The sequence below is a fragment of the Mustela putorius genome, unplaced genomic scaffold (assembly GCF_011764305.1).
Source record: "Mustela putorius furo isolate JIRA1106 unplaced genomic scaffold, ASM1176430v1.1 tig00000174_pilon_pilon_pilon, whole genome shotgun sequence".
NCBI lineage: Eukaryota > Metazoa > Chordata > Mammalia > Carnivora > Mustelidae > Mustela > Mustela putorius.
In genome coordinates, this window is record NW_025421304.1 from 23,914,881 (window position 1) to 23,935,802 (window position 20,922).

A 20,922-nucleotide genomic window follows, 5' to 3' on the forward strand; every position below is an offset into this window, starting at 1 on the left:
AACAACAGTTGGGCCTACTTCCATGTTGTAAACATTTTACTAGGAACTGGGACACAGTAGGTGGTATGTAGGTGAATCTTTAATCATCAATTCCCCTGGCGGGGGGAAATTGTGTGTGTATGTGTGTGTGTGTGTGTGAGTGTGTGTGTGTGCGCGCGCGCACGCGCAGCTTTCTCACATTTCTGGAGGCTGGGAAGTTCAAGTCAATGTGTTGGCACATTTGATGTCTAGTGAGGTTACCCTTCCTGGTTTGCAGAAGTCTGTCTTCTTGTATTCTCACATGGTAAAGAGAAGACAGTGACAATAAGCTTTCTGTCTCTTCCTATAAGGGCACTAATCCCATTGATGAGTGCTCCACCCTCTGGCCTAATTTTCTCCTAAATCCTCCCTAATACCATCACATTTCAACATATACATTTTGAGAGGACACAAACTATCAGCCTATTACATCAAAATGATGTAAGGGATTGAGCGCTAGTGCCAGAATTCAAAATAGAAACTCCTGTTTCCAGGTCCAGTGTTATTCTTAAGACATTAAGTTTACCTTATGAAAGTGCTTTCACTTTTCCCTTTACTTCCCTCGGTCTTAAAATTAGACTCATATATCCATAGCAAAATTAAGTTGATTTGTAGCCTCAACAACTTTTCAAGTGAACTAGAGTGAGTTTGTTTGGTGAAATGGCCACTGATAATTTATTTTTCCACATTTGATTGGGAGAATCTTTGGCCATTTCTGAAAATTCATTTCCTACTGCCATTCACCCTGGAACTCATTATTCAGAGTTACTTATGTGAGAATCAGCTCAATGGCAAGTTAGTACATGCCTTCAAAGAGGCTGGTATCCTAGCTCAGACTGGGTTATATATTTTATTATTTTTTTTAGCGATTTTATTTATTTATTTATTTGACAGAGAGGGATCACAAATAGGCAGAGAGGCAGGCAGAGAGAAAGAGAGGGAAGCAGGCCCCCTGCTGAGCAGAGAGCCCAATGCCGGACTTGATCCCAGGACCCTGAGATCATGACCCAAGCCGAAGGCAGTGGCTTAACCCACTGAGCCACCCAGGCACCCTGAGTTATATATTTTAAACTGCTCTGTATTTTCTTTGATGATACTGTCATTCTTACAGATCCCCCTACAGCTGCTCTGGTAGATGACGATTTAACACTGAAGTAGCACACAGGTCGGTCAAAGTGAAATGCTCACTTTGTATAGTCTATATTTTACACCATCTCATCCCAAATATGATCCCAAATGGAATGAAGATCTGCTCGTGTGATTTGGGAGGTGGGGGGGTGGAGGACAAGGAATATGGGATTGGAGTCCCAACTCTAATCCTGCCGTTCCCCAAATCTGAGATCCTCTTTCCTTTCCTGTATTTATGCTTCTGTCTTTTTTGCATCTACAGTAGGTAAATACTTGACATAAGTATATATTGGGGATTTTGAACACTGCAAATTACAGAACAAATGTAAGAATAATGTAAAACTAAGCATTACCTTCAGTGAGATATCATTATAAGGAACTAACATTTCAACCGGAAGTGGACATGGTAAAATGACTCCATAGCTAGGTTGTCCTCTCTCCTAGTTCCCTAGCATTGTGTGCAGCTAGTAACAGCAGAGGTCAAAGTCGTGTTAGTGCTATAGAACTAGTGACCGTAATCTCTAACATTTATTGTTTGTCATTACACTATTTATTACTAAGCAGTTTATACAATCTCTCAGAGCCTTAGTTCATCATCTATAAAATGGGAATAATATTAGTACCCACTTTGTGTGCCAGGGTGGCTTTTAGTTAATCTGACTTCATCTCAGGTCATGATCGCAGGGTCCTGGGGTGGAGCCCCATGCTGGGCTCCCTGCTCAGGGGGACTCTGCTTCTCCCTCTGCCCCTCCTCCTCCCTCTGTTCATGCTATCTTTCTCTCTCTCAAATAAATAAAGAAATAAAATCTTAAAAAAAAAAAAAGTAATACCCACTGCATGGGGCTGACTTGATGGTTTAATTAGTTAATACATGTAATAGTTAAAACTGTTTCAGCACATATGAGGTCTTCAATAAATGGTAATTAGGAGAAAGAAACAGGATCTCTGCTAAGAAGTTTGTCTAAAATGTCTTATATTGTCACAGTGACTTTGAGTGTATATTCCATTGTTGTTGTTGTCATTTGACTGAATTGTTAAAAATCAGAGTGACTAGGGCATCTGGGTGGCTCAGTAGGTTAAAGCCTCTGCTTTTGCCTCAGGTCATGATCACAGGGTGCTGGGATTGAGCCTCAAGTCGAGCTCTCTGCTAGGCGGGGAGACTCTCTCTCTCTCTCTGCCTTCTCTCCTCCTACTTATAATCTCTGTCTGTCAAATAAATAAATAAAAACAAATCTTAAAAAAAAAAAATCAGAGTGACTAAGTAGAAAAACTGGGATTCAAACCCAAATCTATCTGACCACAGAGCTGGAGATCTAAACTCTTGAATGCTTCTGGCTGCATGGGCCACAATAGTCATTGTCTTTGGCTCTAAGTCTACAAGATGCAAGAAGAATTATTGCAAGTGAAGATGATATATTCCTGTTGATTGCTTTATGCAACACCATTAGTGATTTGGGAATATCTGACTAGAAAGCTGTGGGCCAATAAAATTAAGAAACACATTTTTAGGTTCACTCTCCCCTAGATGAATGCTTCTGAAGCTGACCAGTTGTTAATTTAAAGATCTGCTTGGCAAAAGGAGCTCTGAGACAAGTCATATCATTTAGAATAAGCATCATGCCAGAGGGCATATTTCTGCATGAATTCTCTCAATGGCTAGAGTCTGTAGTCCTCATTCCGCTTTTCATGCTCTTGCAGAACGAGAGCTTATTTTTATAGTTATACAGTATGCTGCTTTCTCCCATGGCTGGTAAAAAACACGATTTCAATTGTTGGCTTTGTAAGCTATAATCATGTAATTGGAAACAGCTGTGCACACAAGAAATATCATTCAAAGCAGTTTAATTAATACATCTTCATTGACAAATTCCACTCATAATACTGATATTATTGTGTGATTCTATAATCAAAAAGGTAATTTCTGAACCCCTGACTTTTTTTCCAGATTATCTGTTCAACTTCTACTTTCTTTGAAAAAAGATATGTTGAGGATGACTTCATCTGAGCTCTCAGCTATCTTCCCAACCCACGTTTGTTTCAATCTTTTTCCTCAGAGCTACAGCCAATACAGTCCAGCTTCAAACTTTGGTTTAATTGTATTGTGGATACTGTTGTATGTACCAGCTCTCCCCCTCAAGTTGGAGGCATTCATTCTTTTTTTTTTTTTTAATTTTTTCCAGTGTTCCAAGATTCATTGTTTATGCACCACACCCAATACTCCATGCAATATGTGCCCTCCTTAATACCCACCACCAGGCTCACCTATCCCCCAGGCCCCTTTCCAAAACCCTAAGCTTCTTTCTCAGAGTCCACAGTTTCTCATGCTTTGTCTCTCTCTCTGATTTCTCCCAATTCACTTTTCCTTTCTTTTTTCCAATGTCCTCCATGTTATTTCTTATGCTCCACAAGTAAGTGATACCATATGATAATTGATTCTCTCTGCTTGACTTGTTTCACTCAGCATAATCTCCAGTCCCATCCATGTTGATTAAAAAGTTGGGTATTCATCCTTTTTGATGACTGAGTAATATTCCAAGGCATATATGGACCATACCTTCTTTATCCATTCACCTGTTGAAGAGCATCTTGGCTCCTTCCACAGTTTGGCTGCTGTGGACGTTGCTTCTATGAACATTGGGGTACATATGTCCTTTCTTTTCACTACATCAGTATCTTTGGGGTAAATATCCAGTAGTGCAATTGCAGGGTTATAGGGTAGCTCTATTTTTGATTTCTCAAGGAATCTCCACACTGTTCTCCAAAGTGGCTGCACCAACTTGCATTCTGACCAAGAGTATAAGAGGGTTCCCCTTTCTCCACATCCTCTCCAAAATTTGTTGTTTCTTGTCTTATTAATTTTGGCCATTCTAATTGGTATAAGGTGGTATCTCAATGTGGTTTTGATTTAGATCTCTATGATGGCTATATTTCATGTGTCTGTTAGCCATTTGTATGTCTCTTTGTAGAAGTGTCTGTTCATGTCTTCTGCCCATTTTTTGATGTGATTATCTGTTTTTTGAGTGTTGAGTTCTTTATAGAGATCAGCTTCATAAAATCTACATAGGAAAACCCCACAATGAATATCATTCTCATTGGGAAAAGCTGACAGCCTTCCCTTTGAGATCAGGAACATGACAAGGATACCCACTCTTGCCACAGTTGTTAAACATAGTACTAGAAGTCTTAGCAACAGCCATCAGACAACAAAAGGAAATAAAAGGTATTCAAATTGGCAAAGAAGAAGTCAAACTCTGTCTCTTTGCAGATGACATGATATTTTATATGGAAAACCCAAAAGACTCCACCCCCAAACTACTAGAACTCATACAGCAATTCAGTAATGTGGCAGGATACAAAATAATGCACAGAAATCAGTTGCTTGGGGCACCTGGGTGGCTCAGTGGGTTAAAGCCTCTGTCTCAGCTTAGGTCATGATCCCAGCATCCTGGGATCGAGTCCCCATATCAGGCTCTCTGCTCGGCAGGGAGCCTGCTTCCCCCTATCTCTGTCTGCTTCTCTGTCTACTTGTAATGATCTCTGTCTGTCAAAAAAAAAAATGAATAAAATCTTAAAAAAAAAGAAATCAGATGCTTTCTTATACAATAACAATGAAAATATAAAAAGAGAAATTAGAAACTTGATTCCATTTACTATAGCACCAAGAACCATAAGATACCTTGGAATAAACCTAACCAAAGAGGTAAGGGATCTGTACTTGAGAAACTACAGAACACTCATGAAAGAAATTGAAGAAGACAAAAAGATGGAAAAGCATTCCATGCTCATGGATCAGAAGAATAAACATTGTTAAAATGTCTACACTGCCCAGAGCAATCTGTACTTTCAACGCCATCCCAATCAAAATTCCACTGGCATTTTTCAAAGTGCTAGAACAAACAATCCTAAAATTTGTATGGAACCAGTGGAGGCATTTATTCTTGTTTTATTGGTGCCTACCTTAAAATTGCCCTCAACTGAAGGAAATTGCCTTTTGATGGGTAGATTGAATCCAAGTACTAGTCAGTGGTCAAGGGTATAAAGGCCCTTCCTGCTTGCCCTGAGGTGAGCCAGCTTGGATGAGCCATGTCAGCTGTAGGTGATGGAGACCTTTGTTATAACTGTCCTACAGCTAAATGCAGCCTCTTTCCAACCCTGCTCCAGTCAGTGCCCCACAGATGAACATCCAGATGTACTGACACTTCTGAATGAATGTCCTGCTAGAAAACTCCAACTCAGCACTCATTTCTTGGGGAAACCAAGCAAAGATAGGTCTTGTACTTATTTTTACTTTATGTTATCCCTCTTGCCTGAAAGTGTTAATTACATTTCCATTTCTAGGAGTCCCTAATGCTGGTCTATTCTTCATTTATTGTTTCTTGATGCTAGCTTAAAATCTGCCTTTTGACTCTCTCAAATTCTTATTAACCCAACCTAGTAAATGTTGTTTGAGTTGAAAAGCCCCTATTCTGCCACCAACCTATTAGAATTGTGAATGCCCTTTTACCTTAATGAAAAATTTTCTGGCATCTGCATTTTAACACACATATGTGCGCGCGCGCACACACACACACACACACACACAGAGTGTTCCATGAGGTAGGGATTCAAACAAGATTCACTGAATAAATCTTATTGCCCAAAACTTTGAATAAAATTAATTTTAGCAGATAAAAATTTAGTTATTGGTAAATAAAACAGTGACAAAACAAGCAGCTATCTTTCATTAAGCACTTACTGTATTCTTTGTGTTGTAGTAACTTATTCGCAGGTACTAATTAATTTTAATCCTCATACCTATCCCAAGAAGTATGCACCATTACCCAATTTATACACAAAGGGTATTTAGAGAGATGTCCTTAACTGCCATAGTTCACCAGAAGAAAAAGACTATTCAGGATATTTTAACTTTCTTAAAAATAGAGATAACTTAGACTTGGTAGCAACAGATTTCTTTTGTAAAACATTTGTTTCAAAATGCTGTTGGACTATTTTAAATTCTATAAAGCAACATGATTAGCATATACTTCTCTGCAAAAAGTTCACAATATTGAAAACATATGCTTCTAAACGAACATTTATGAAGTAAGCCTTTATGTTTTTCATCTTTTACAATGAAAATATTTTTAATGGATGACAATATATCTGCATCATAAACTTTGTCATTAGCTAATACTATAGTTCAAATTCAATTATGATTTCTAATCAGCTTTCCAAAGTTAGGATGTTTATTTGAATACTTGGGAGATTACTATCCTGAAACCCTTGACAACCCCAGTTTTCAATTATAATAGTCTCACATAAAGGAAACTTTATTTTACTTTTAAAAAATGACATAGAATTTTTGTATATCATTCCTTCTGGTTTTAGTGCAACCACTTATTTTAATCTTCATATTCCCAGCCTTAGTAGACTACTATGAACATACTGGCTTTAGGCTGGATTTATAAAAATGGTGAGAAAATTTAATGAAAACACATTTATTATCAATTCTTAAGGGTCAAGGAAAAAGAGGCATCAGAGTGAATGCAAATCAGAATTCCTCATGCTAATATTTTAACTGTGGCAGCTTTTCAGTTCAAGAAAATTTTATTCACCTCCAGAGATAACATTTTATTCAGTATTGCCTTGAGTGGTCTGATTTAGATATTATGATCGACATCTCATCTAGTCACTGACAAGAGTGGCAGAAAGTCACATCTCAAGTGCCTTCTGATGATGACAAAATTAGTTAATACCACTGCATTCTGTATTACTTCAATGCATTTAAAGATGTCTCCAATCTACACTTTGATGGTGCATAGCCAGGGCAATCATATATTGAGAATTTCTTGGTATAGTTCTCATTTCAAATATTGTTCCCTTTTGTTCTTGTATTAGTGAGTCCGTGTGTTTCAGTTTTTGATTGAGCAAACCCCAGCAGTTATGTATGGCCCATACCTAACCTGAATCCTAAAACAGAATTTAAAAGGAAATCAAGAAAAGGAAAAGGTTTCTCCTAAAAATGAGTGTGGAGAACTTGCCTAAGAGCCCAGTCTATAGGCATGCTCCTGTTGCATCCATCTGTTGGATGAATGGTCATAAGCTGAATAACATTGAATTATGAATGAATAACATTCATCATTGACAGAGGTGGGGAATAATTTATAAGGCTAACTGCCCATTTCATATTTCCAAAGATGTGTGCTCTAAAGAACATGGGGCAAAGGTTGGATTTCCACAGGCTAAAATATGTATGTATTTACCCAAAAGCATTAATAATGGAATAAGAAGGGTGCCTAGGTAGCTCCATGGGTTAAGGGTCTGCCTTCAGTTCGGTCATGATCTAGGGATCCTGGGTTGGAACATGTCACATCAGCCTTCCTGCTCAGTGGGGAATTTGCTTTCCCCTCTTCCTCTGTCCCTCCCCCACTTGTGTGCACGCTCTTTCTCTCTCTCAAATAAAAACTTTTTAAAAAGAAGTATGAAGAATTCTAAGATGAATTTTAATGCTTCTGCTCAACTGCAGGCATGTGTGTATAGTCTAACAGAAATGGTGGACACAACCAATATTTCTAATTGAAAAATTATTATCTCATTATACATAATATCTTAAATAAGTGTGTGTCCACAATTTGAGTTACATGTGAATGAGGTTATTATTTATCTCCAGATAGTATTTCTATTTTTGTAATATATATTAGATTTCAAAGCATCAAACAACCATTGAGACCAGATGCATCAAGGTTTAGGTGCTGAATTAGACTTGCACATTTTTTCTATCCTACATATTGTGGGATGTTATCACTGAATTGTGCTGCCCCCCAAAATTTGTATGTTGACATCTTAACCCCCAGTGCTTAACAATATAATTTTATTTGAAGATAGAGTCTTTATAGATAAAAATCAAGTTTAAATGAGGTTTTTAGGGTAGACCCTCATCCTGTATGACTATTGCCCTTTTAAAAAGGGGAAGCTGGGCACAGAGACGCATACAAAGGCAGAATCCCCATGTGAGCATGAACATTGCCATCCATAAGCCAAGCAGAGAGGTTTGGAGTAGATCCTTCCCTCCCAGCTCTCCAAAGAAACCAATGCTGCTAACACCTTGATCTCAGAATTCTAGTCTCTAAAACTGTGAGATAACACAAATTCAGGCCCCCCAAGTAGTGGTACTTTGTTATGCAAGCCCTAGCAAATTAATAGAAGGAGGATTGAGCCATGTACAGATTTTGGTACTAGGAAGTAGGGTGCTTCTTTAAGAAATAACTAAAAATAAGGGATAACTCCGGGTTTGAGTAATTGGTGGAAAATAATTTGAAGTGCTTGATAGTAAAGGCCTGGAGTGAGTTATAGAGAGTAATGTTGAAAGTATTCATACTAAAGGCAATCCTTGTTATGCTGTGTCAGGGAACTTGGCTCAGTTGTGCTCTAGTGTTTTGTAGAATGTAAAATTTTTAAGCAATGATCTTGGATATTTACCTGATATTTTTAAGCAAAATGTTGAAAGCATGTCCTAGTTTGTCCTTGCTGCATATAGTAAAATGAGAGAGGAGAGAGGAAGAAATGTGTAAGCCAAAAGGGAAGCAGAACTTGAAGGTTTGGAAAATTTTCAGCCTATCCAGGTAGTATATTCTAGAAACAGGGCCGAGAATGTGGCTGGACAAGGGTTTTCTAAAGAGATTAGGCAAATGATCCACTGATCTAATCAAGCATCTCCAGCTGAAGCCAGGAATGGAGATGAGGTTATCAGGGCAAAACCTGTGGAAGATCTTCTTGTTTAATGGCTGGACCTCCATGAGTCACATTGGGGACCTACAATGTTTCTGAAAATTTTATATCAGAAACCTGGTCATCTGGGATGTAAGGGGACAGAGATGAGTTATCCTAAAGGAAGGCTGTCAGACTTCTGATATTCTATAGGCAGGGAATGGGCTAATAGAGGTAACTAGTTGCAAATATGCATTCTCTTTCAAGGAAAAGGGAGAATAATCTGGAAGCAGTTCAAAGGCCAGCAAGGGTGCCACTGCCACCATGGGCCCAGAGGGCATGGGCCGAGGGAGCAGAGCCACCACTCTGGTGATCCTGGAGGACAGATTATAGACCCAAAGAGGTTTCTTATCAAACCTTAAAGTCAAATGGAATTGGCCCTGCTAGGATTGGGACTTACTTGGGACCCATCACCTCTTCCTTCCTTCTAATTTGTCCCTTTTGAAGTAGAAGAATAGCTTATGCCTGTCCCACCATTATATTTTGGAAGCAGATAACTTGTTATCCAGTTTCATAGGTCCACAGAAGGAAAGCAGTAGTGAACCAGGAAGAACCAGGGTGAATGACACTGAGTCACTCATGCATGTTTTTGAGAGTTCTTATTTGTTTGTTTGTTTGTTTAAGTAGGCTTCACTCCCAGGGTGGAGCCCAATGTAGGACCTGAACTCATGACCCTGAGATCATGACCTGAGCTGAAATCAAGAGTAGGACACTCAACTATCTCAGCCCACCCAGGTACCCTGCCCATACATGATTTAAGTGATATTGATAAGAGGTTTTAGACAAAGTTGATGCTGATAGATTATGACTTTGGGGGACGTTGGGACGGGGTATATGCATTTTGCATGGAGATAGAAATGCTTTCGTTTTTCCAGCTCTCGGGGTTGGAGACTTCCCAGCTCAAATGCTAGAAACATGAATGAGTGAGCCTTTATAGGATTCCAGTCCAGTCTATGGAGTGTTGATAGCAGTGTGGTTATTTTCTCATTTCCTTCAAAAGATCCTCTTAAACATTGAATCTTCATCCAACTTTAACTTCCTCCCTTGGAGCATGATGATCAGAAAAGCCCAGATTTGTTCTCAATTTAATTTACAACTTTGTTATACTTAACACAGTTCTAAATGGGATAATTTGTTCTCTCAATTAACTGTGTCTAAATATTCTTCTGTCACCAAAATAATTTTTAGAATATTTTATTTTAGTGTAATATAGTTTTTAATAGGATCCAAATCACAGAATGTTTAATGTGTTAACTTTGTAGAAAGTAAATTAACATCATTAAAATAAAATATGTATACACTTTAATTGCATTTTCTAATTTCATTTAAATGTGTTTTTGGGGACCCCTGGGTGGCTCAGTTGGTTGGACGACTGCCTTCGGCTCAGGTCATGATCCTGGAGTCCCGGGATCGAGTCCCGCATCGGACTCCCGGCTCCATGGGGAGTCTGCTTCTCTCTCTGACCTTCTCCTCATTCATGCTCTCTCTCACTGTCTCTCTCTCTCAAGTAAATAAATAAAATCTTTAAAAAAAAAAAAAAGAAAGAAAGAAAAGAAAAACTTTTTAAATGTGTTTTTGGAGAGAATTATGTTCACATATTACTATGACCCCTGACTTCTCTCCACCTTTGCACTAGGCTTTCCCATATATAACAAGCTCTGTCCCAAAATTATCTTAAGACTAATGCAAATTATTTTTTTTTCTGTGAGTATTCTTTAAATTACTCAGCAATCCTGATGCAGGTTTTCATCTGTTTCTTACATCTTTTCTGTGGTGGTTTATTTGAGGTATCATAGTTCCATGCCCTTGGATAAATCTCTTATTTCTCAGAGTATAGGTTCCATATATATACATTTGAAAATGATAATGCCTGCTTTTTCAGTTTGGTTTTGTTACACGAGGACTTTAGGATGGTGGGAAGAGATCTCCTTGCTCTATATATGCATATGCACACACACACACACACACATTAAGACTGGATTCTTATGTAATTTTTTTAAGACTTTATTTATTTGAGAGCAAACTTGAGCAGGGGGAGGGGCAGAGGAAGAGAGAGAAGCAGACTCCCTGTTTAGCACAGTGCCTGACATGGGCTCAATCCCAGACCCCAAGATCAAGACCTGAAACAAAGTCAGATGCTTAACTGACCAAGCAACCCAGGAGCCCTATGGAATTTCTTAATAAATAATTCAGAAATTTAGGGTAAGTGCAGGATCTCCTAGAGTAGGAGCACATCCAGCATACCCTAGTGTTGGTACAAGGATGATTCCCACTCTCTCAATAAGACATTTCCCAAAAACCTTGCAACAGGATGCTGTTGTAACTGATTTTCAATATGTTGTCATGATATAATCCTTTTACACTTGGGTTTTTAATCCTCACCCAAGAAGCAATTATACAAAAATCTATTCCAGTTGTAGAACATGTTTAAGTTCCTCTTAGTTATCAAACCACATTCAGCCTCAGTTATGTGTCTTGTGGGAGGAAAAGCAAGCCAGTAGCCCAATGTCCTTCAGATGAAGCTCTACTTTCACATTAATGCTGAGCCAGAAATCCCATTTCCTGGAAGAAGAGTTGAGGTAATAAAGTATATGTCTGAGGGAGAAAAAAAAAAGTCTATGCTTGATGATTATTTAATCCTTCAACCCTATAGTCTTGCAGTTCAGAAAGTTGGTTCATGCATTGGATAATGAATAGTCCAGGGGAGAACACAAAGATTGATGTGAACTGATACTGTGAAGATAGTTTCTTAGTAATTATGATTATTGTGGGAGAACTTGTTAGATTCTCTAATAAATTGCAACCTAGCTTAAATATGGTTATTCTTACCATCTGCAACTTAAAATCTCCAGTTCTGGTGAAGTAGGTGAATCTTGAGATTTGCTCTTCATGACACAGGATCTTTGCTTAGTGAAAAATACAGTAAAAGCTACAGGGTTATGTTTGTAGAATTAAGCTAGTACCATCCCAATTTCATGTTTATTGTGAACAGATAAATGTCTAAATAAATAAGTGATGGATTTTAACACAAATATAAGTGAGTTTACATACATACTTAATTAATAGGATTAATTAACTAAAGATTATCAACACTTTATCACAGTCAGAGTCCCCAAAAAATGAAATCACTTAATTGGTACATGTTTTTTATTTTTTCTTTTAAAACTAAGCTTATGAAGGCTTTAAAAATAGGAAGTGGAAAGAGATAATTATTTTACTTATCCAGGCGTGGACTATTTAAGAATTTTGTGATAGATTTTAAAAAGAGACTAGTGTGAATAAGTCTATTAGTTTTATGTATTTAGTATGTTTGTACTATTTTCTGATCATGGGGTGAGAAATGTTCAAAGATTTGGGGGTATTTCCTAAGAAGTGACATTGGCATGGATAAACCAGTATTTACTTGTCTTACTACTTTTTTTAAATAAAACTTTTTAATGTTGTTCTAAAACAAAGTATATTTAGTATAAAGTTATTCAACTGAAAAAAGCAAGCAAGCAAACATGCAAGCAGAAATCAGAGAAGTAAAGCTGAATCCCCAGGAAAAACTGTACCTCAATTTGTACCTTTACCAAAAGTCTTCATTCCTCTTTCTGTATCAGTATGTCTCTTCCTGTCACTCTCTTTGACACTCTGTTGCATTCCCCTCTGATAACCATCTGTCTGTCTCTCTGTATGTCCTATCTACCTAACTACCCTTCTCTCTCACTGCCCCTCTCTTACTTCCTTAAATACCTGTGTGTGTGTGTGTGCGCGCATGTGTAAATACAATTATATCCCACATATTTTAGCAACTTTCATTTTCCATTTGACAGTATTTCATGGACATATTTAAAATCTTATTTATATGTACATCACCCTTAAAAATTAAATATAAACTACTTTAGAAAAAATATACTCACTGCAACATATGATACACATACAGAAAATTCTAGAGACTATATGAACACCTGCTCACCACAGAGCCCGATCACATGCAAACTTTTTCTATAATTCTTTCATATATTGTAAGGAATGAAAAATATGTATTTGATAGTTTCTGAATACCCAATCTAATGGGCATAGCATTGCCTCTCATTGTAGTTTTAATAAGCATTTCCATGATCATTAGTGAAATCAAGCATCATCTAACATATGCTATTATTCAGTTTTCATCTGCTATGGATTGACTATTTATAATGGCGGAAGTTATCTAATTGTCAGTCTCAAATAAATTAAATTCATCCTTAATTAAAATTAATTTAGGATGTTAGGCCAAAGATTTCAAAAGCATTGAGAGAAAGAGAATTGTTGGGTTGCTGACAGAACTGCTTGAGAATTCAAAATACAGAACCAACCTTTAACTATATGTCATAAAGAGGGAAAAGAGGACTGAAGATATATACTAGTTAGAGGGACATTACAGCCATTGAAAAGAGTATAGTCATTAGGCACATTGTATTAGAAGGGCTTTCCTCTTCAGGTCTACACATATTCTGGTCCTTACAAAGCATTGTCTTGGCCGTATTCTTTTTTTTTTTTTTCCTCTGTTGTCATTGTTTGTTTGTTTGTTTTTCTTCAGCCAAGGATTTTGCTGTGACCTGCTAAGCAAAACCAAAACAAACAAAAGAAAAAAGGCAATGATTTATTTTTTTATAGGTGCTAAACTCAAGACTGTTGTGGATAATTGTTTTTTCCCATTCATGTTTATTATAGGTAGTTGAATTTATTTACTGAACAATATTTACCCATATTTAACTCAAGCATTATATCCCATTGTTCTGTTATAATTAACTCAGTTGTTTATAAAAGACTGGTCATATTACTTTAGCATTGCAACACTAATCTGTTTCAGTTTCATTCATTGTAAATATTACTTTTTTCCCTGTGTGTGACTTGTCTTTTCACTTTGATCATAAGATCTTTCCTTGAATGGAAGATTTTTATTTTAGTAAAGTTTAATTTATCATATCTATTTACATTTTGTGTGTGAGTGAGTGTGTACATGAAAAAAATTTCTTCTGTACTATTTGGTCATACAAATATTACCTTATACTTTTGTCTAATGATTTTTTTAAGAATCTGATTTTCAAAAGTTGGTGTTAAACCCACTCTGAAGTAGTTTTGAGTGATGGATGGGGTAAGAATCTGATTTTATTTTTTTATTCCATATGGATAGCTACATTATCCCTGTGCCATTTATTAAATAATACATCTTTCTTTACAGACTTGTAATACCAACTTGTTAGATACTGATTTTCCATACATGCATTGTCCTTCTCTATTGTAGACTTCTGGGTGGTACTTTTGTGCTCTTTTTTTTAATCCTTGCACAAGAACTATACTATGAGTTCATAATAAATCTTAGCATAAGATTGGGCAAGAATCCATAATAAAAAACACCTATATTTAAAAAAAAATTATGTCAGTGTTATTAGCCCTTTGATATTCCATGTTTTGGGGCACTTGAGTGGCTCAGTGGGTTAAGGCCTCTGCCTTCAGCGTGGGTCATGATCCCAGGGTCCCACATTGGGCTCTCTGCTCAGGGGGGAGCCTGCTTCCTCCTCTCTCTGCCAGCCTCTCTGCCTACTTGTGATATCTGTCTATCAAATAAATAAATAAAATCTTAAAAAAAAAACCAAAAACACAAAACCTCTTGTCTTCAGGGAAAAAAAAACAAAAAACCTATTGAGATTTTGACTCAAGTAATGTTCAATTATTAGATTACTTTGGGGGACAATTCCCGTTATACTAGTAAATTATCCCATTAATGAACTTGTTTATGTATTTGTTTAATTTTTAAATGATTTTCAATATTATTTTATAAAATTCTCAGTAAAATCTTGCCCTAATTTATATTTACCATTTTTTTAGTTTTGCATTACCAAAGAAAAATACTTTTAATCTATATTTTCTAGATGTTTAACTATTAGTAATAGTAATGTAATTGATTTTTACATTGATATTATATATGATACATTTTAATTTGTACAGATATATTTTATGTAGTTTCTCTTGATTTCTAATTAGATGTTATATAATTGCAAAAAAAAAATGGTTTTGTCCTCTTTTCTTCTCCTTATCATCTTCCTTTTAATTTGCTTTCTATTACATTGTAACTTTTCTTGGTCTCCTATATAAGGTTCAAGAATCAATGAAACAAGATGGGATTGGGAGGGAGACAAACCATAAGTGACTCTTAATCTCACAAAACAAACTGAGGGTTGCTGGGGGGAGGGGGTTTGGGAGAAGGGGGTGGGATTATGGACATTGGGGAGGGTATGTGCTTTGGTGAGTGCTGTGAAGTGTGTAAACCTGGTGATTCACAGACCTGTACCCTTGGGGATAAAAATATATGTTTATAAAAAATAAAAAATTAAAAAAAAAACTTTGTTCTTGATTTAATGAATATATTTCTAAAAATTGTAGCCATCGAAAATTTGTTCCAGGCTTTAATATTTTAATTTATTTGACAGAGAGAGAGAGAGAGAGATTATAGGTAGGCAGAGAGGCAGGCAGAGGGAGAGGGAAGCACGCTTCCTGCTGAGCAGAGATCCTGATGTAGGACTGAATCCCAGGACCCTGAGATCATGACCTGACCTGAAGGCAGAGGCTTAACCCACTGAGCCACTCAGGCACCCCCAAACTTTAATATTTTAAACACTTAAGGAAATACACATTTTATCCTTGTTTGCTAAGATTTAATATGAATGATGTTGAATTCTATTGAATATTATTTTTTTAATTTTTTATTTTTATTGAATATTATTTTTATTTGAAATAATCTACTGTATCTACAATATTTGCTTTTTTTCTTCTTCTTCTGGTTTTACTTGATGTGATTCATTGCATAAGAATATTTTCATATATTTAGCCAATCTTCTTCCTTGGACAAACTTTTTATGTGCATAACTCAATATATATTTTATGTTGAATTAAAAGAGCTATTTTTTTTCCTTTTACATGAATAATTAACCTATGAAGAATGAGTCTATAATTTTCTTAGTTTCTTAGTTCTTCCTGGTTTTCAGAAGAAGGTTCTACGACTGCCATAAAATTAGATGGTTATCTTCATTTCATTTTTTGTGAAATATTTTATAGAGCTTAAGGAGTACCTTTTCCTTGAATGTTTTGTAGAAATTACCTATAAATTGTTTCAGGTGTGTGTGTGTGTGTGCGCGCGCGTGCTAAACCACATGAAATATTTATCTGTTTTGAAAAATGAGTACTTTCTTTTTTTTCTGAGTAAATTTTGATTATATATATAATATGCATATTATATATAATATATATTTAAATAGCCATTATATTTTATAGTTTTTATTGTGCTTATTAAGAAAAAATTAAAGTATTTTTATTACTACTTTCTAATGAGATTGCACTGTGACCAGAGAAGATTTTCATTTTATCAAATAGTATCTCTTACAGAAGGAGTTAAATATCATTTAGGGAGGTATTGCAATATTTGGACTTCATTCTTTCTTTTTTTTTTTTCCTTTTTTATTTATTTGAGCCTTCTGATTGATCAATGAATTATGTCAAAGCATAATTTTGTTCCCTTTGTTTTTTTTTCAGAAATTAAGGATTTGATTTTAATTTTATTTTGTTGACAATTTTATTTATCCCATGTTACTTGTGATGATATTTTCTAAAATGTTTAAGGTGATTTGGCACCATCCCTCTCTTGAACATAATATGTCAACATTTTTAACTGTCCTCTAAACAAACCAGCCATCTGGGGAAGGGGTATTAATATCTACAATTTTCATTTTAAAATTTTAATCAGGGGCGCCTGGGTGGCTCAGCGGGTTAAGGCCTCTGTCTTCGGCTCAGGTCATGATCCCGGGATTTGGGGATCGAGCCCTGCATCGGGCTCTCTATTCCGCGGGGAGCCTGCTTCCTCCTCTGTCTCTGCCTGCTTCTCTGCCTACTTGTGATCTCTGTCTGTCAAATAAATAAATAAAATCTTAAAATTTTAATCAAAATTAAATATATTATTCATATAATGATGGTTTATAATCAGTTGTAAATTTTACCAAACAACGATGACAATTTTTAGCACCCTCTAATGTAAGGGTTCATGGTGGTAAATTCAATTTCTCCATTCCCTTCTCCTTCTCCATCTTCTTTTTCAGAAATTCCTTTATTTCAACTTATTTGTCATCTTTACTTTTTAACTTTATCTTTGTATCTGTGTTTTTATTACTGCTTTTTGATGCATATACTAAGTTGTATTCATCATCCTGCTATTCAGAGTGTGGTTTTACCCAATCATGCATTTTTTTCTTAATCTCTGGAAAACATTCAATCAACTTATTTTTAAATATCAATTTCCTGTATTCTCTTGAAGAACAATAGAATTCCTTAGAAGTCTTTCAATCTCTCTTCCATGTGTCCTTAATTTTAGTCCTGCAGAGAAGGCTCTGTCTACTTTGTTTTCAGTTCATGAATTCTGTCCTCAACTGTGTCCTATGTTGACATCAGTTTTGTCTTCTATTTCAATTACTCCATTTATTGGCTTTTATTGAAAATTTTATTTTAAAAAACTTATTTTTAAAATAAAATTTTTAAATAAATATTTATTTTTAAAATTATTTTTTAATTTTTAATTTCATTATTGAAAAATTTATTTTCATACCCTCTTATTCCTGTTCTTCTATAATTTCAAATTCTGTTTTTTAAATCATTATTACTTCTTCCTTTGTATCTCTGAAGATCTTGAATTATATAGACTTCAAATTATCTTATATTGTTCTATTTCAACTTTTTGAAGAATTTGTTTTGTCTGTTGACGTAATATTTGTGTTTATTCACATTGGTATACTTTGATTTTTTTGAAGGGACAGGCTGATTTTGACTGAGGTTCAATTTCTTGCCCTCTCTCCCCCCACCCTTTTGTTTGTCTGTCTGTCTGAATCTCTCCTTATTGTTTCCTAAGGGTTTATCTAAATCTCCTCCTGCCTACCTCCCCCTACTATTTTAAGGCAGCACTCCCATTTGGATCAGTCATGGAGTTCCCAGTCCTCTTTGACAGTGGTTTTATGCCATTCTGTCACTCTACCAGTTGTAGATTGGCTCAGCCTCTAGATGTGGAGCAGCTGGGCTTCCTCCATCCTCTTTGTATTTTTTTATTTTTTTTTCTTGTGTCACGTGAATCCCTTGCAGCAAATCTCGAACTTCATCAGCACTTGTTCGCAGTCAGGTATGTCTTCTTCTAGTCTCAGGTCAGAAGCCAGAAGTCTGGCTCTGCTCTGACCATGCAGGTGTAGGTAACTTTGTTTCCCATTGCATGTTGGGAACCAGCAATCTCTGCCATAACTTTTTCTGCACTAGATGCCCAGCAGGACCACAAGTTTAGCTGTGGGCTTACCATCTTGCCTTTCTGTTGTAATCTGCTCTGTGGGAATGTTCACTTTGCTTTTCAGTGCTACAATGTCTTTTCAGACTTCTATACACTTCTTATTTAATTGCTACCATGTGTTTAGTGCAAGATGGAGTAGGAAGCAGAAAATCTGAATTTATGATCTTTTCCTGATTGAATATATAAATGTTCTTTGAATATAATAACCATGTCATTAATTCCATTATTTTTTTCTATTGAGTTTAATTTGTTATTGTTTTGCTTACGTATTTGAAATTGTAGTGTACTTTCTCTGCTAAAAATAGTAAAGCTTCCTTTGTCGTATATGTTTTATTTTTCTGCTTCTCATTTTATATTAAGACATACGGCATATTTTTAAAATAATTTTAATATTGTCAGGTTTTACAACATTCACCTTTACAGTTTCTTGGTTTCATAATACAGAGGGGAAAACTTATGAGCAAAAAATGAAAAAGAAAAAAAAATAATCTAAACCTTTTTCAGGCTTTTTTGTTTGTTTATTTAAATATCTGTTGCCTCTGAAATTTATTTTAATGAATGGAGTGACATAGGGCTCTAATTCTCTCCAAAAGGACTTATGGGTTTACTAATATTTATGAATAATCTCAATTTCTTTCCCCTTATTTAAATTGTCATTTTCCTATATATACACAAATATACTGATATAGTGCAGACTTTATTATCTTCTATTGATCTGCCTATTTGTATTATTATCAAGCAGTTTTAATTGATACATTATGATACATTTAAATATTTGGAAGAGGTTTCATCTTTTGTTATTTTCTTCATCCTTTTTTTTTCCTGACTAGTTCCACAGTCTTGACCCTTTAAATTAAAGTTTTAGATTTAGATTAATACTTTCCATGTTTTCCTTCAAATATTTTTAGGAAATTTTTGATAATCTCAATACATTTGAATATCAATGTATGGACTTAAGTTGACTATTCTTATAAAGTTATGTATTTAAATAGTTCTTTTTGTCTGTCATTCTATAAAGGCCTAGACAATTCTTGATGATTTAAGCATTAATTATTTAATGATATTTCTCATTATGAGGGTTTATTTCTTACTTTATATTTTTAATCAGGTATTATTTCTTTAAAGATGAACTTTGATTTGTGTCACTAATTTTATACTCAATAATCTTCATTCAGCCTTTTGTTATTCATACTTTCTTTTCATTAGCTCATGGTTTCTCCATAATCATTTATATAATTTCAAAGTGATTAAAAAATTCCCTGTTATTTTCAAAATTTCCAAAAGCACTTTCCAGAAATACTATTGTGCCACCCTTATTTCATTCCCTCTTCCTAATTTTATTAGGAAATTGGCTGGTCCTAATTTTATTGTCTAATACATAGTCATCATGTATACTCATATCTTTATTTTTAAATGTGATAGAAATGTTTCAATATTTTCATGAAGGATTAGGTAGACTATCGACCTTTGAAATTTATTAAATGCCTTCTTAATGCCTGCCTGTTGGAATGACTAAACAAAGTGTACTCTTTGTACTAATATCACATGATTCTTACACTTTTTAACTGAATCTCAATTGGTTATGGTGCATTACTTCATTACTATATTACTGAATTCAAATCCTGACAGTTATTCTTTTGTTTGGTATTCAAAAATGAGACTAGACTGTGACTCTCTACTTTTGTGTTCTATTTGCCAGGGGTTGGTGTTTCAGAGAATATAACCTTTGAAATGTTATTTCTGCTTCTCTACTTAGGCATTGACTTCAATGTTGAAAATAGCTTTATTTAGAATGGAAAAATATGCAATTGTGACCCACTGTTTTAATTTTATAGTTATTCATGTAATAATTCCCAATCAATGTCGGATATGAGGAAAAAGGAAATTGCTGCACAAGAAAACTTTTTTTATCCAATTATTCATTCAGCAGATATTTATAAGAATCTTCCATATGCCAAGCACTGTCTAGGATCTAGAAATGGAATAAAGTAGTCTCTTTAGACAGGCAAAGTTTCTACTTTCAGGAAACTTCATTCTAGTCAGGACAAAGGTAGATATTAAACATGTAAGCTAATATCACTATTTTAAAGTGACTGTGTTTGTGTACGAGTTGCTAAGATAGAGAATATGCCGTGTAAAGTGAGTGAAGGTAAAGAATGGAAGACTCATCCATCCATGTCCAGGAGAGACGTCCAGACATGACGCCTGAGCTAATACATACAAGACAAAGCTAAATTACTCAAATGGTATTTTTACAAATATTTAAAGGACAAAGAGGGCATTTTCACTCATGTCTCCTTAGAGTCTTTTGGTGTACACAATGCATGTTATGTTTCTTTAGTGATAAATAAAGGAAAGAAAGAAGAATAAAAAAAATGTATTTTCTTATAGAGGACACAGAAAAACAAGTATTTCCAGTATTTATGTCAGAATCTGTACATGCAAAGAATGGAATCCTTCAGAGTGACTCCGTTAGTGAAGTTTACACATATTTTAAGAATACAGCTATGACTCAATATATTTAGGGACTTGTTACTGGGTATTACTCCCACAGACAGTTTATGAGACGCAAGAAATTCTGTCTCACTATTTTGTATTCATTCTGGGTTGAGACTGCACATTAACTTGACAACAAACCCAATTCACTAACTTTGGCTCTGAATAAGAAATTTTAGATGTTCATAAAAGTA